Genomic DNA, 14,261 nt, shown 5'->3' with positions numbered 1-14,261 from the left:
CAGTATGTATGCGTCGGTACCACCGGGGCAGTGCCTAAGTATTGGAAAGTGAAGGCCGACAGTTAGAGCCTCACATGAAATATTTCATTGGCTTCCCACGAGTGCGTAATGCACAGCGTGGCTGTTGCTAGGAAACGGTCTCATTCGCCGTTCGTTAATATCTAGTTTTCTTTGCATCAATGTGAAAATGTTCCTATTACTAAATACAGTTTTGCTAGTCACAGTTCAAACTGGAAGCGACGGAAGAAAGCGGTCCAACGCGCCACATTGTTTCCCGAAAGCGAGGGTGCGTTTAGTACGCCACATCTGACATTGCGTCTCACATATTCTGAAACTGACATAATTCCATCCTACCGAAAAAAGAAACAGATTTCGGAGTGAGGTTCCTGAGGTCTTGCTAAAGATGGAAGTCACTGGAGCGCTTGTCTTGCGCGTCAGATTGGCCGAGCGGTCTAAGGCGCCAGATTTAAGCTCTGCTTCCCGTAAGGGAGCGTGGGTTCGAACCCCACATCTGACAATGCTATTTAAACATTCTGAAACTAACGTACTCCCTTGATCTTATAGAACAAGTAAATTACGCAGAAACACGCCGTGGAGATTTTACTAGAGACGACAGTGACAGCAGTGCGGGCGTCGCACGTCCGATAGCCCGAGCGGCCGAAAACAAATAGCGGAACATAGTTTCCTCGTGCCGGGTTTTAGCTCTTCTCACGGACGTTTCCGTGGTCGTTGTGTTGTGGCTCAGGGCTATTCCATTTTCCTTCCCTAAAAGGCAACGCGAGAGACTGTCAGGCAAATCCCAAGTGATCTGTACACGGACTAAGACGTCCGCACGTCTGCCAACATTCTCGCCAACTTGTATGCCGTGCCAACGACACGGGTTCATGTCCGATTACCGAAATTAGGCAGCGTTGGCCATGGTTAGTGCTCGGCTGGGTGACGAACTAGGAAGTCCGCGTGTGTTGGTTTCTTCAGTTTTGCCTTTTTCCTTAGTTTTTGGTGCTGCTGTGCGGTAATGGTACGGTCCAGCTCGCTGACCCCCCTCTTGCTCTCGGTACGCAAAGGCGCGAACGTGCGGCCACAGTCAAATGAAAGGGTCCGTTGTGTGTTTGTCGATGTGGACTCTCCCAGTCGTTTCTAGCGCCTGTCCTCTACATATACGCCCATTTGCAAGCGTCAGCTTTCGCGTCAGCCGAGCAAAGTCGAGACAAGTCGACACATGGAGACACACGATGCTGTGAATCGTAATCCGCACTAGCCTACGAAGGGAGAAGGGAAACCATTTGTACCGTTGAAAACACTCTCCTGCGTAAAGGAGACAACTTCCGTGCGATGTCCGGCCTTCGAACCCGGAGCAGCTACTTGGGAAGCAACCATGCTGACCGACACACCACCACCGCCTTCTGCTACGCGCTGCTTGCGCCATCATGTGTCGCCTTCCCTCCTGGCGCCAGAGGCCGAAGGCGATAGCGCTGCAGGCGCTCAACGCCGAGTGCAACGCGAGCACCACTGAACCCGATTTCCTGGCGCTGCTAGGGTGACATACTGTAACTAGGCGCAGAACTGACTTTCTCTGATAAATTGGCCCTTTAATGCACATCAGGGCGAACACGAAATTTCTAATATGAAGTACTCACTGACGATCCAAAGACGTTTCAGTATGTATGCGTCGGTACCACCGGGGCAGTGCCTAAGTATTGGAAAGTGAAGGCCGACAGTTAGAACCTCACATGAAATATTTCATTGGCTTCCCACGAGTGCGTAATGCACAGCGTGGCTGTTGCTAGGAAACGGTCTCATTCGCCGTTCGTTAATATCTAGTTTTCTTTGCATCAATGTGAAAATGTTCCTATTACTAAATACAGTTTTGCTAGTCACAGTTCAAACTGGAAGCGACGGAAGAAAGCGGTCCAACGCGCCACATTGTTTCCCGAAAGCGAGGGTGCGTTTAGTACGCCACATCTGACATTGCGTCTCACATATTCTGAAACTGACATAATTCCATCCTACCGAAAAAAGAAACAGATTTCGGAGTGAGGTTCCTGAGGTCTTGCTAAAGATGGAAGTCACTGGAGCGCTTGTCTTGCGCGTCAGATTGGCCGAGCGGTCTAAGGCGCCAGATTTAAGCTCTGCTTCCCGTAAGGGAGCGTGGGTTCGAACCCCACATCTGACAATGCTATTTAAACATTCTGAAACTAACGTACTCCCTTGATCTTATAGAACAAGTAAATTACGCAGAAACACGCCGTGGAGATTTTACTAGAGACGACAGTGACAGCAGTGCGGGCGTCGCACGTCCGATAGCCCGAGCGGCCGAAAACAAATAGCGGAACATAGTTTCCTCGTGCCGGGTTTTAGCTCTTCTCACGGACGTTTCCGTGGTCGTTGTGTTGTGGCTCAGGGCTATTCCATTTTCCTTCCCTAAAAGGCAACGCGAGAGACTGTCAGGCAAATCCCAAGTGATCTGTACACGGACTAAGACGTCCGCACGTCTGCCAACATTCTCGCCAACTTGTATGCCGTGCCAACGACACGGGTTCATGTCCGATTACCGAAATTAGGCAGCGTTGGCCATGGTTAGTGCTCGGCTGGGTGACGAACTAGGAAGTCCGCGTGTGTTGGTTTCTTCAGTTTTGCCTTTTTCCTTAGTTTTTGGTGCTGCTGTGCGGTAATGGTACGGTCCAGCTCGCTGACCCCCCTCTTGCTCTCGGTACGCAAAGGCGCGAACGTGCGGCCACAGTCAAATGAAAGGGTCCGTTGTGTGTTTGTCGATGTGGACTCTCCCAGTCGTTTCTAGCGCCTGTCCTCTACATATACGCCCATTTGCAAGCGTCAGCTTTCGCGTCAGCCGAGCAAAGTCGAGACAAGTCGACACATGGAGACACACGATGCTGTGAATCGTAATCCGCACTAGCCTACGAAGGGAGAAGGGAAACCATTTGTACCGTTGAAAACACTCTCCTGCGTAAAGGAGACAACTTCCGTGCGATGTCCGGCCTTCGAACCCGGAGCAGCTACTTGGGAAGCAACCATGCTGACCGACACACCACCACCGCCTTCTGCTACGCGCTGCTTGCGCCATCATGTGTCGCCTTCCCTCCTGGCGCCAGAGGCCGAAGGCGATAGCGCTGCAGGCGCTCAACGCCGAGTGCAACGCGAGCACCACTGAACCCGATTTCCTGGCGCTGCTAGGGTGACATACTGTAACTAGGCGCAGAACTGACTTTCTCTGATAAATTGGCCCTTTAATGCACATCAGGGCGAACACGAAATTTCTAATATGAAGTACTCACTGACGATCCAAAGACGTTTCAGTATGTATGCGTCGGTACCACCGGGGCAGTGCCTAAGTATTGGAAAGTGAAGGCCGACAGTTAGAACCTCACATGAAATATTTCATTGGCTTCCCACGAGTGCGTAATGCACAGCGTGGCTGTTGCTAGGAAACGGTCTCATTCGCCGTTCGTTAATATCTAGTTTTCTTTGCATCAATGTGAAAATGTTCCTATTACTAAATACAGTTTTGCTAGTCACAGTTCAAACTGGAAGCGACGGAAGAAAGCGGTCCAACGCGCCACATTGTTTCCCGAAAGCGAGGGTGCGTTTAGTACGCCACATCTGACATTGCGTCTCACATATTCTGAAACTGACATAATTCCATCCTACCGAAAAAAGAAACAGATTTCGGAGTGAGGTTCCTGAGGTCTTGCTAAAGATGGAAGTCACTGGAGCGCTTGTCTTGCGCGTCAGATTGGCCGAGCGGTCTAAGGCGCCAGATTTAAGCTCTGCTTCCCGTAAGGGAGCGTGGGTTCGAACCCCACATCTGACAATGCTATTTAAACATTCTGAAACTAACGTACTCCCTTGATCTTATAGAACAAGTAAATTACGCAGAAACACGCCGTGGAGATTTTACTAGAGACGACAGTGACAGCAGTGCGGGCGTCGCACGTCCGATAGCCCGAGCGGCCGAAAACAAATAGCGGAACATAGTTTCCTCGTGCCGGGTTTTAGCTCTTCTCACGGACGTTTCCGTGGTCGTTGTGTTGTGGCTCAGGGCTATTCCATTTTCCTTCCCTAAAAGGCAACGCGAGAGACTGTCAGGCAAATCCCAAGTGATCTGTACACGGACTAAGACGTCCGCACGTCTGCCAACATTCTCGCCAACTTGTATGCCGTGCCAACGACACGGGTTCATGTCCGATTACCGAAATTAGGCAGCGTTGGCCATGGTTAGTGCTCGGCTGGGTGACGAACTAGGAAGTCCGCGTGTGTTGGTTTCTTCAGTTTTGCCTTTTTCCTTAGTTTTTGGTGCTGCTGTGCGGTAATGGTACGGTCCAGCTCGCTGACCCCCCTCTTGCTCTCGGTACGCAAAGGCGCGAACGTGCGGCCACAGTCAAATGAAAGGGTCCGTTGTGTGTTTGTCGATGTGGACTCTCCCAGTCGTTTCTAGCGCCTGTCCTCTACATATACGCCCATTTGCAAGCGTCAGCTTTCGCGTCAGCCGAGCAAAGTCGAGACAAGTCGACACATGGAGACACACGATGCTGTGAATCGTAATCCGCACTAGCCTACGAAGGGAGAAGGGAAACCATTTGTACCGTTAAAAACACTCTCCTGCGTAAAGGAGACAACTTCCGTGCGATGTCCGGCCTTCGAACCCGGAGCAGCTACTTGGGAAGCAACCATGCTGACCGACACACCACCACCGCCTTCTGCTACGCGCTGCTTGCGCCATCATGTGTCGCCTTCCCTCCTGGCGCCAGAGGCCGAAGGCGATAGCGCTGCAGGCGCTCAACGCCGAGTGCAACGCGAGCACCACTGAACCCGATTTCCTGGCGCTGCTAGGGTGACATACTGTAACTAGGCGCAGAACTGACTTTCTCTGATAAATTGGCCCTTTAATGCACATCAGGGCGAACACGAAATTTCTAATATGAAGTACTCACTGACGATCCAAAGACGTTTCAGTATGTATGCGTCGGTACCACCGGGGCAGTGCCTAAGTATTGGAAAGTGAAGGCCGACAGTTAGAGCCTCACATGAAATATTTCATTGGCTTCCCACGAGTGCGTAATGCACAGCGTGGCTGTTGCTAGGAAACGGTCTCATTCGCCGTTCGTTAATATCTAGTTTTCTTTGCATCAATGTGAAAATGTTCCTATTACTAAATACAGTTTTGCTAGTCACAGTTCAAACTGGAAGCGACGGAAGAAAGCGGTCCAACGCGCCACATTGTTTCCCGAAAGCGAGGGTGCGTTTAGTACGCCACATCTGACATTGCGTCTCACATATTCTGAAACTGACATAATTCCATCCTACCGAAAAAAGAAACAGATTTCGGAGTGAGGTTCCTGAGGTCTTGCTAGAGATGGAAGTCACTGGAGCGCTTGTCTTGCGCGTCAGATTGGCCGAGCGGTCTAAGGCGCCAGATTTAAGCTCTGCTTCCCGTAAGGGAGCGTGGGTTCGAACCCCACATCTGACAATGCTTTTTAAACATTCTGAAACTAACGTACTCCCTTGATCTTATAGAACAAGTAAATTACGCAGAAACACGCCGTGGAGATTTTACTAGAGACGACAGTGACAGCAGTGCGGGCGTCGCACGTCCGATAGCCCGAGCGGCCGAAAACAAATAGCGGAACATAGTTTCCTCGTGCCGGGTTTTAGCTCTTCTCACGGACGTTTCCGTGGTCGTTGTGTTGTGGCTCAGGGCTATTCCATTTTCCTTCCCTAAAAGGCAACGCGAGAGACTGTCAGGCAAATCCCAAGTGATCTGTACACGGACTAAGACGTCCGCACGTCTGCCAACATTCTCGCCAACTTGTATGCCGTGCCAACGACACGGGTTCATGTCCGATTACCGAAATTAGGCAGCGTTGGCCATGGTTAGTGCTCGGCTGGGTGACGAACTAGGAAGTCCGCGTGTGTTGGTTTCTTCAGTTTTGCCTTTTTCCTTAGTTTTTGGTGCTGCTGTGCGGTAATGGTACGGTCCAGCTCGCTGACCCCCCTCTTGCTCTCGGTACGCAAAGGCGCGAACGTGCGGCCACAGTCAAATGAAAGGGTCCGTTGTGTGTTTGTCGATGTGGACTCTCCCAGTCGTTTCTAGCGCCTGTCCTCTACATATACGCCCATTTGCAAGCGTCAGCTTTCGCGTCAGCCGAGCAAAGTCGAGACAAGTCGACACATGGAGACACACGATGCTGTGAATCGTAATCCGCACTAGCCTACGAAGGGAGAAGGGAAACCATTTGTACCGTTGAAAACACTCTCCTGCGTAAAGGAGACAACTTCCGTGCGATGTCCGGCCTTCGAACCCGGAGCAGCTACTTGGGAAGCAACCATGCTGACCGACACACCACCACCGCCTTCTGCTACGCGCTGCTTGCGCCATCATGTGTCGCCTTCCCTCCTGGCGCCAGAGGCCGAAGGCGATAGCGCTGCAGGCGCTCAACGCCGAGTGCAACGCGAGCACCACTGAACCCGATTTCCTGGCGCTGCTAGGGTGACATACTGTAACTAGGCGCAGAACTGACTTTCTCTGATAAATTGGCCCTTTAATGCACATCAGGGCGAACACGAAATTTCTAATATGAAGTACTCACTGACGATCCAAAGACGTTTCAGTATGTATGCGTCGGTACCACCGGGGCAGTGCCTAAGTATTGGAAAGTGAAGGCCGACAGTTAGAGCCTCACATGAAATATTTCATTGGCTTCCCACGAGTGCGTAATGCACAGCGTGGCTGTTGCTAGGAAACGGTCTCATTCGCCGTTCGTTAATATCTAGTTTTCTTTGCATCAATGTGAAAATGTTCCTATTACTAAATACAGTTTTGCTAGTCACAGTTCAAACTGGAAGCGACGGAAGAAAGCGGTCCAACGCGCCACATTGTTTCCCGAAAGCGAGGGTGCGTTTAGTACGCCACATCTGACATTGCGTCTCACATATTCTGAAACTGACATAATTCCATCCTACCGAAAAAAGAAACAGATTTCGGAGTGAGGTTCCTGAGGTCTTGCTAGAGATGGAAGTCACTGGAGCGCTTGTCTTGCGCGTCAGATTGGCCGAGCGGTCTAAGGCGCCAGATTTAAGCTCTGCTTCCCGTAAGGGAGCGTGGGTTCGAACCCCACATCTGACAATGCTTTTTAAACATTCTGAAACTAACGTACTCCCTTGATCTTATAGAACAAGTAAATTACGCAGAAACACGCCGTGGAGATTTTACTAGAGACGACAGTGACAGCAGTGCGGGCGTCGCACGTCCGATAGCCCGAGCGGCCGAAAACAAATAGCGGAACATAGTTTCCTCGTGCCGGGTTTTAGCTCTTCTCACGGACGTTTCCGTGGTCGTTGTGTTGTGGCTCAGGGCTATTCCATTTTCCTTCCCTAAAAGGCAACGCGAGAGACTGTCAGGCAAATCCCAAGTGATCTGTACACGGACTAAGACGTCCGCACGTCTGCCAACATTCTCGCCAACTTGTATGCCGTGCCAACGACGCGGGTTCATGTCCGATTACCGAAATTAGGCAGCGTTGGCCATAGTTAGTGCTCGGCTGGGTGACGAACTAGGAAGTCCGCGTGTGTTGGTTTCTTCAGTTTTGCCTTTTTCCTTAGTTTTTGGTGCTGCTGTGCGGTAATGGTACGGTCCAGCTCGCTGACCCCCCTCTTGCTCTCGGTACGCAAAGGCGCGAACGTGCGGCCACAGTCAAATGAAAGGGTCCGTTGTGTGTTTGTCGATGTGGACTCTCCCAGTCGTTTCTAGCGCCTGTCCTCTACATATACGCCCATTTGCAAGCGTCAGCTTTCGCGTCAGCCGAGCAAAGTCGAGACAAGTCGACACATGGAGACACACGATGCTGTGAATCGTAATCCGCACTAGCCTACGAAGGGAGAAGGGAAACCATTTGTACCGTTGAAAACACTCTCCTGCGTAAAGGAGACAACTTCCGTGCGATGTCCGGCCTTCGAACCCGGAGCAGCTACTTGGGAAGCAACCATGCTGACCGACACACCACCACCGCCTTCTGCTACGCGCTGCTTGCGCCATCATGTGTCGCCTTCCCTCCTGGCGCCAGAGGCCGAAGGCGATAGCGCTGCAGGCGCTCAACGCCGAGTGCAACGCGAGCACCACTGAACCCGATTTCCTGGCGCTGCTAGGGTGACATACTGTAACTAGGCGCAGAACTGACTTTCTCTGATAAATTGGCCCTTTAATGCACATCAGGGCGAACACGAAATTTCTAATATGAAGTACTCACTGACGATCCAAAGACGTTTCAGTATGTATGCGTCGGTACCACCGGGGCAGTGCCTAAGTATTGGAAAGTGAAGGCCGACAGTTAGAGCCTCACATGAAATATTTCATTGGCTTCCCACGAGTGCGTAATGCACAGCGTGGCTGTTGCTAGGAAACGGTCTCATTCGCCGTTCGTTAATATCTAGTTTTCTTTGCATCAATGTGAAAATGTTCCTATTACTAAATACAGTTTTGCTAGTCACAGTTCAAACTGGAAGCGACGGAAGAAAGCGGTCCAACGCGCCACATTGTTTCCCGAAAGCGAGGGTGCGTTTAGTACGCCACATCTGACATTGCGTCTCACATATTCTGAAACTGACATAATTCCATCCTACCGAAAAAAGAAACAGATTTCGGAGTGAGGTTCCTGAGGTCTTGCTAAAGATGGAAGTCACTGGAGCGCTTGTCTTGCGCGTCAGATTGGCCGAGCGGTCTAAGGCGCCAGATTTAAGCTCTGCTTCCCGTAAGGGAGCGTGGGTTCGAACCCCACATCTGACAATGCTATTTAAACATTCTGAAACTAACGTACTCCCTTGATCTTATAGAACAAGTAAATTACGCAGAAACACGCCGTGGAGATTTTACTAGAGACGACAGTGACAGCAGTGCGGGCGTCGCACGTCCGATAGCCCGAGCGGCCGAAAACAAATAGCGGAACATAGTTTCCTCGTGCCGGGTTTTAGCTCTTCTCACGGACGTTTCCGTGGTCGTTGTGTTGTGGCTCAGGGCTATTCCATTTTCCTTCCCTAAAAGGCAACGCGAGAGACTGTCAGGCAAATCCCAAGTGATCTGTACACGGACTAAGACGTCCGCACGTCTGCCAACATTCTCGCCAACTTGTATGCCGTGCCAACGACACGGGTTCATGTCCGATTACCGAAATTAGGCAGCGTTGGCCATGGTTAGTGCTCGGCTGGGTGACGAACTAGGAAGTCCGCGTGTGTTGGTTTCTTCAGTTTTGCCTTTTTCCTTAGTTTTTGGTGCTGCTGTGCGGTAATGGTACGGTCCAGCTCGCTGACCCCCCTCTTGCTCTCGGTACGCAAAGGCGCGAACGTGCGGCCACAGTCAAATGAAAGGGTCCGTTGTGTGTTTGTCGATGTGGACTCTCCCAGTCGTTTCTAGCGCCTGTCCTCTACATATACGCCCATTTGCAAGCGTCAGCTTTCGCGTCAGCCGAGCAAAGTCGAGACAAGTCGACACATGGAGACACACGATGCTGTGAATCGTAATCCGCACTAGCCTACGAAGGGAGAAGGGAAACCATTTGTACCGTTGAAAACACTCTCCTGCGTAAAGGAGACAACTTCCGTGCGATGTCCGGCCTTCGAACCCGGAGCAGCTACTTGGGAAGCAACCATGCTGACCGACACACCACCACCGCCTTCTGCTACGCGCTGCTTGCGCCATCATGTGTCGCCTTCCCTCCTGGCGCCAGAGGCCGAAGGCGATAGCGCTGCAGGCGCTCAACGCCGAGTGCAACGCGAGCACCACTGAACCCGATTTCCTGGCGCTGCTAGGGTGACATACTGTAACTAGGCGCAGAACTGACTTTCTCTGATAAATTGGCCCTTTAATGCACATCAGGGCGAACACGAAATTTCTAATATGAAGTACTCACTGACGATCCAAAGACGTTTCAGTATGTATGCGTCGGTACCACCGGGGCAGTGCCTAAGTATTGGAAAGTGAAGGCCGACAGTTAGAGCCTCACATGAAATATTTCATTGGCTTCCCACGAGTGCGTAATGCACAGCGTGGCTGTTGCTAGGAAACGGTCTCATTCGCCGTTCGTTAATATCTAGTTTTCTTTGCATCAATGTGAAAATGTTCCTATTACTAAATACAGTTTTGCTAGTCACAGTTCAAACTGGAAGCGACGGAAGAAAGCGGTCCAACGCGCCACATTGTTTCCCGAAAGCGAGGGTGCGTTTAGTACGCCACATCTGACATTGCGTCTCACATATTCTGAAACTGACATAATTCCATCCTACCGAAAAAAGAAACAGATTTCGGAGTGAGGTTCCTGAGGTCTTGCTAAAGATGGAAGTCACTGGAGCGCTTGTCTTGCGCGTCAGATTGGCCGAGCGGTCTAAGGCGCCAGATTTAAGCTCTGCTTCCCGTAAGGGAGCGTGGGTTCGAACCCCACATCTGACAATGCTATTTAAACATTCTGAAACTAACGTACTCCCTTGATCTTATAGAACAAGTAAATTACGCAGAAACACGCCGTGGAGATTTTACTAGAGACGACAGTGACAGCAGTGCGGGCGTCGCACGTCCGATAGCCCGAGCGGCCGAAAACAAATAGCGGAACATAGTTTCCTCGTGCCGGGTTTTAGCTCTTCTCACGGACGTTTCCGTGGTCGTTGTGTTGTGGCTCAGGGCTATTCCATTTTCCTTCCCTAAAAGGCAACGCGAGAGACTGTCAGGCAAATCCCAAGTGATCTGTACACGGACTAAGACGTCCGCACGTCTGCCAACATTCTCGCCAACTTGTATGCCGTGCCAACGACACGGGTTCATGTCCGATTACCGAAATTAGGCAGCGTTGGCCATGGTTAGTGCTCGGCTGGGTGACGAACTAGGAAGTCCGCGTGTGTTGGTTTCTTCAGTTTTGCCTTTTTCCTTAGTTTTTGGTGCTGCTGTGCGGTAATGGTACGGTCCAGCTCGCTGACCCCCCTCTTGCTCTCGGTACGCAAAGGCGCGAACGTGCGGCCACAGTCAAATGAAAGGGTCCGTTGTGTGTTTGTCGATGTGGACTCTCCCAGTCGTTTCTAGCGCCTGTCCTCTACATATACGCCCATTTGCAAGCGTCAGCTTTCGCGTCAGCCGAGCAAAGTCGAGACAAGTCGACACATGGAGACACACGATGCTGTGAATCGTAATCCGCACTAGCCTACGAAGGGAGAAGGGAAACCATTTGTACCGTTGAAAACACTCTCCTGCGTAAAGGAGACAACTTCCGTGCGATGTCCGGCCTTCGAACCCGGAGCAGCTACTTGGGAAGCAACCATGCTGACCGACACACCACCACCGCCTTCTGCTACGCGCTGCTTGCGCCATCATGTGTCGCCTTCCCTCCTGGCGCCAGAGGCCGAAGGCGATAGCGCTGCAGGCGCTCAACGCCGAGTGCAACGCGAGCACCACTGAACCCGATTTCCTGGCGCTGCTAGGGTGACATACTGTAACTAGGCGCAGAACTGACTTTCTCTGATAAATTGGCCCTTTAATGCACATCAGGGCGAACACGAAATTTCTAATATGAAGTACTCACTGACGATCCAAAGACGTTTCAGTATGTATGCGTCGGTACCACCGGGGCAGTGCCTAAGTATTGGAAAGTGAAGGCCGACAGTTAGAGCCTCACATGAAATATTTCATTGGCTTCCCACGAGTGCGTAATGCACAGCGTGGCTGTTGCTAGGAAACGGTCTCATTCGCCGTTCGTTAATATCTAGTTTTCTTTGCATCAATGTGAAAATGTTCCTATTACTAAATACAGTTTTGCTAGTCACAGTTCAAACTGGAAGCGACGGAAGAAAGCGGTCCAACGCGCCACATTGTTTCCCGAAAGCGAGGGTGCGTTTAGTACGCCACATCTGACATTGCGTCTCACATATTCTGAAACTGACATAATTCCATCCTACCGAAAAAAGAAACAGATTTCGGAGTGAGGTTCCTGAGGTCTTGCTAAAGATGGAAGTCACTGGAGCGCTTGTCTTGCGCGTCAGATTGGCCGAGCGGTCTAAGGCGCCAGATTTAAGCTCTGCTTCCCGTAAGGGAGCGTGGGTTCGAACCCCACATCTGACAATGCTATTTAAACATTCTGAAACTAACGTACTCCCTTGATCTTATAGAACAAGTAAATTACGCAGAAACACGCCGTGGAGATTTTACTAGAGACGACAGTGACAGCAGTGCGGGCGTCGCACGTCCGATAGCCCGAGCGGCCGAAAACAAATAGCGGAACATAGTTTCCTCGTGCCGGGTTTTAGCTCTTCTCACGGACGTTTCCGTGGTCGTTGTGTTGTGGCTCAGGGCTATTCCATTTTCCTTCCCTAAAAGGCAACGCGAGAGACTGTCAGGCAAATCCCAAGTGATCTGTACACGGACTAAGACGTCCGCACGTCTGCCAACATTCTCGCCAACTTGTATGCCGTGCCAACGACACGGGTTCATGTCCGATTACCGAAATTAGGCAGCGTTGGCCATGGTTAGTGCTCGGCTGGGTGACGAACTAGGAAGTCCGCGTGTGTTGGTTTCTTCAGTTTTGCCTTTTTCCTTAGTTTTTGGTGCTGCTGTGCGGTAATGGTACGGTCCAGCTCGCTGACCCCCCTCTTGCTCTCGGTACGCAAAGGCGCGAACGTGCGGCCACAGTCAAATGAAAGGGTCCGTTGTGTGTTTGTCGATGTGGACTCTCCCAGTCGTTTCTAGCGCCTGTCCTCTACATATACGCCCATTTGCAAGCGTCAGCTTTCGCGTCAGCCGAGCAAAGTCGAGACAAGTCGACACATGGAGACACACGATGCTGTGAATCGTAATCCGCACTAGCCTACGAAGGGAGAAGGGAAACCATTTGTACCGTTAAAAACACTCTCCTGCGTAAAGGAGACAACTTCCGTGCGATGTCCGGCCTTCGAACCCGGAGCAGCTACTTGGGAAGCAACCATGCTGACCGACACACCACCACCGCCTTCTGCTACGCGCTGCTTGCGCCATCATGTGTCGCCTTCCCTCCTGGCGCCAGAGGCCGAAGGCGATAGCGCTGCAGGCGCTCAACGCCGAGTGCAACGCGAGCACCACTGAACCCGATTTCCTGGCGCTGCTAGGGTGACATACTGTAACTAGGCGCAGAACTGACTTTCTCTGATAAATTGGCCCTTTAATGCACATCAGGGCGAACACGAAATTTCTAATATGAAGTACTCACTGACGATCCAAAGACGTTTCAGTATGTATGCGTCGGTACCACCGGGGCAGTGCCTAAGTATTGGAAAGTGAAGGCCGACAGTTAGAGCCCCACATGAAATATTTCATTGGCTTCCCACGAGTGCGTAATGCACAGCGTGGCTGTTGCTAGGAAACGGTCTCATTCGCCGTTCGTTAATATCTAGTTTTCTTTGCATCAATGTGAAAATGTTCCTATTACTAAATACAGTTTTGCTAGTCACAGTTCAAACTGGAAGCGACGGAAGAAAGCGGTCCAACGCGCCACATTGTTTCCCGAAAGCGAGGGTGCGTTTAGTACGCCACATCTGACATTGCGTCTCACATATTCTGAAACTGACATAATTCCATCCTACCGAAAAAAGAAACAGATTTCGGAGTGAGGTTCCTGAGGTCTTGCTAGAGATGGAAGTCACTGGAGCGCTTGTCTTGCGCGTCAGATTGGCCGAGCGGTCTAAGGCGCCAGATTTAAGCTCTGCTTCCCGTAAGGGAGCGTGGGTTCGAACCCCACATCTGACAATGCTTTTTAAACATTCTGAAACTAACGTACTCCCTTGATCTTATAGAACAAGTAAATTACGCAGAAACACGCCGTGGAGATTTTACTAGAGACGACAGTGACAGCAGTGCGGGCGTCGCACGTCCGATAGCCCGAGCGGCCGAAAACAAATAGCGGAACATAGTTTCCTCGTGCCGGGTTTTAGCTCTTCTCACGGACGTTTCCGTGGTCGTTGTGTTGTGGCTCAGGGCTATTCCATTTTCCTTCCCTAAAAGGCAACGCGAGAGACTGTCAGGCAAATCCCAAGTGATCTGTACACGGACTAAGACGTCCGCACGTCTGCCAACATTCTCGCCAACTTGTATGCCGTGCCAACGACACGGGTTCATGTCCGATTACCGAAATTAGGCAGCGTTGGCCATGGTTAGTGCTCGGCTGGGTGACGAACTAGGAAGTCCGCGTGTGTTGGTTTCTTCAGTTTTGCCTTTTTCCTTAGTTTTTGGTGCTGCTGTGCGG

The 14,261-nt window shown here is 51.1% G+C and overlaps 9 non-coding genes across 9 annotated transcripts; all 9 read left to right on the top strand.

Annotated features, from left to right (window-relative positions):
- The first annotated feature begins 433 nt into the window (after window positions 1–433).
- Window positions 434–517, top strand: Trnal-uaa. Its single transcript has one exon. It is a non-coding gene; the product is annotated as a tRNA-Leu (tRNA).
- Window positions 518–2,089: 1,572 nt separating this feature from the next.
- Window positions 2,090–2,173, top strand: Trnal-uaa. The gene has a single exon. It is a non-coding gene; the product is annotated as a tRNA-Leu (tRNA).
- A 1,572-nt stretch (window positions 2,174–3,745) lies between these two features.
- Window positions 3,746–3,829, top strand: Trnal-uaa. The gene has a single exon. It is a non-coding gene; the product is annotated as a tRNA-Leu (tRNA).
- Window positions 3,830–5,401: 1,572 nt separating this feature from the next.
- Window positions 5,402–5,485, top strand: Trnal-uaa. Its single transcript has one exon. It is a non-coding gene; the product is annotated as a tRNA-Leu (tRNA).
- A 1,572-nt stretch (window positions 5,486–7,057) lies between these two features.
- Window positions 7,058–7,141, top strand: Trnal-uaa. The gene has a single exon. It is a non-coding gene; the product is annotated as a tRNA-Leu (tRNA).
- Window positions 7,142–8,713: 1,572 nt separating this feature from the next.
- On the top strand, window positions 8,714–8,797 carry Trnal-uaa. The gene has a single exon. It is a non-coding gene; the product is annotated as a tRNA-Leu (tRNA).
- A 1,572-nt stretch (window positions 8,798–10,369) lies between these two features.
- Trnal-uaa lies at window positions 10,370–10,453 on the top strand. Its single transcript has one exon. It is a non-coding gene; the product is annotated as a tRNA-Leu (tRNA).
- A 1,572-nt stretch (window positions 10,454–12,025) lies between these two features.
- Window positions 12,026–12,109, top strand: Trnal-uaa. The gene has a single exon. It is a non-coding gene; the product is annotated as a tRNA-Leu (tRNA).
- Window positions 12,110–13,681: 1,572 nt separating this feature from the next.
- Window positions 13,682–13,765, top strand: Trnal-uaa. Its single transcript has one exon. It is a non-coding gene; the product is annotated as a tRNA-Leu (tRNA).
- Window positions 13,766–14,261: the final 496 nt, after the last annotated feature.

This window comes from Schistocerca piceifrons, unplaced genomic scaffold (assembly GCF_021461385.2).
Source record: "Schistocerca piceifrons isolate TAMUIC-IGC-003096 unplaced genomic scaffold, iqSchPice1.1 HiC_scaffold_1772, whole genome shotgun sequence".
Classification (NCBI taxonomy): Eukaryota; Metazoa; Arthropoda; class Insecta; order Orthoptera; family Acrididae; genus Schistocerca; species Schistocerca piceifrons.
This window is presented reverse-complemented; position numbering and strand designations above follow the sequence as displayed.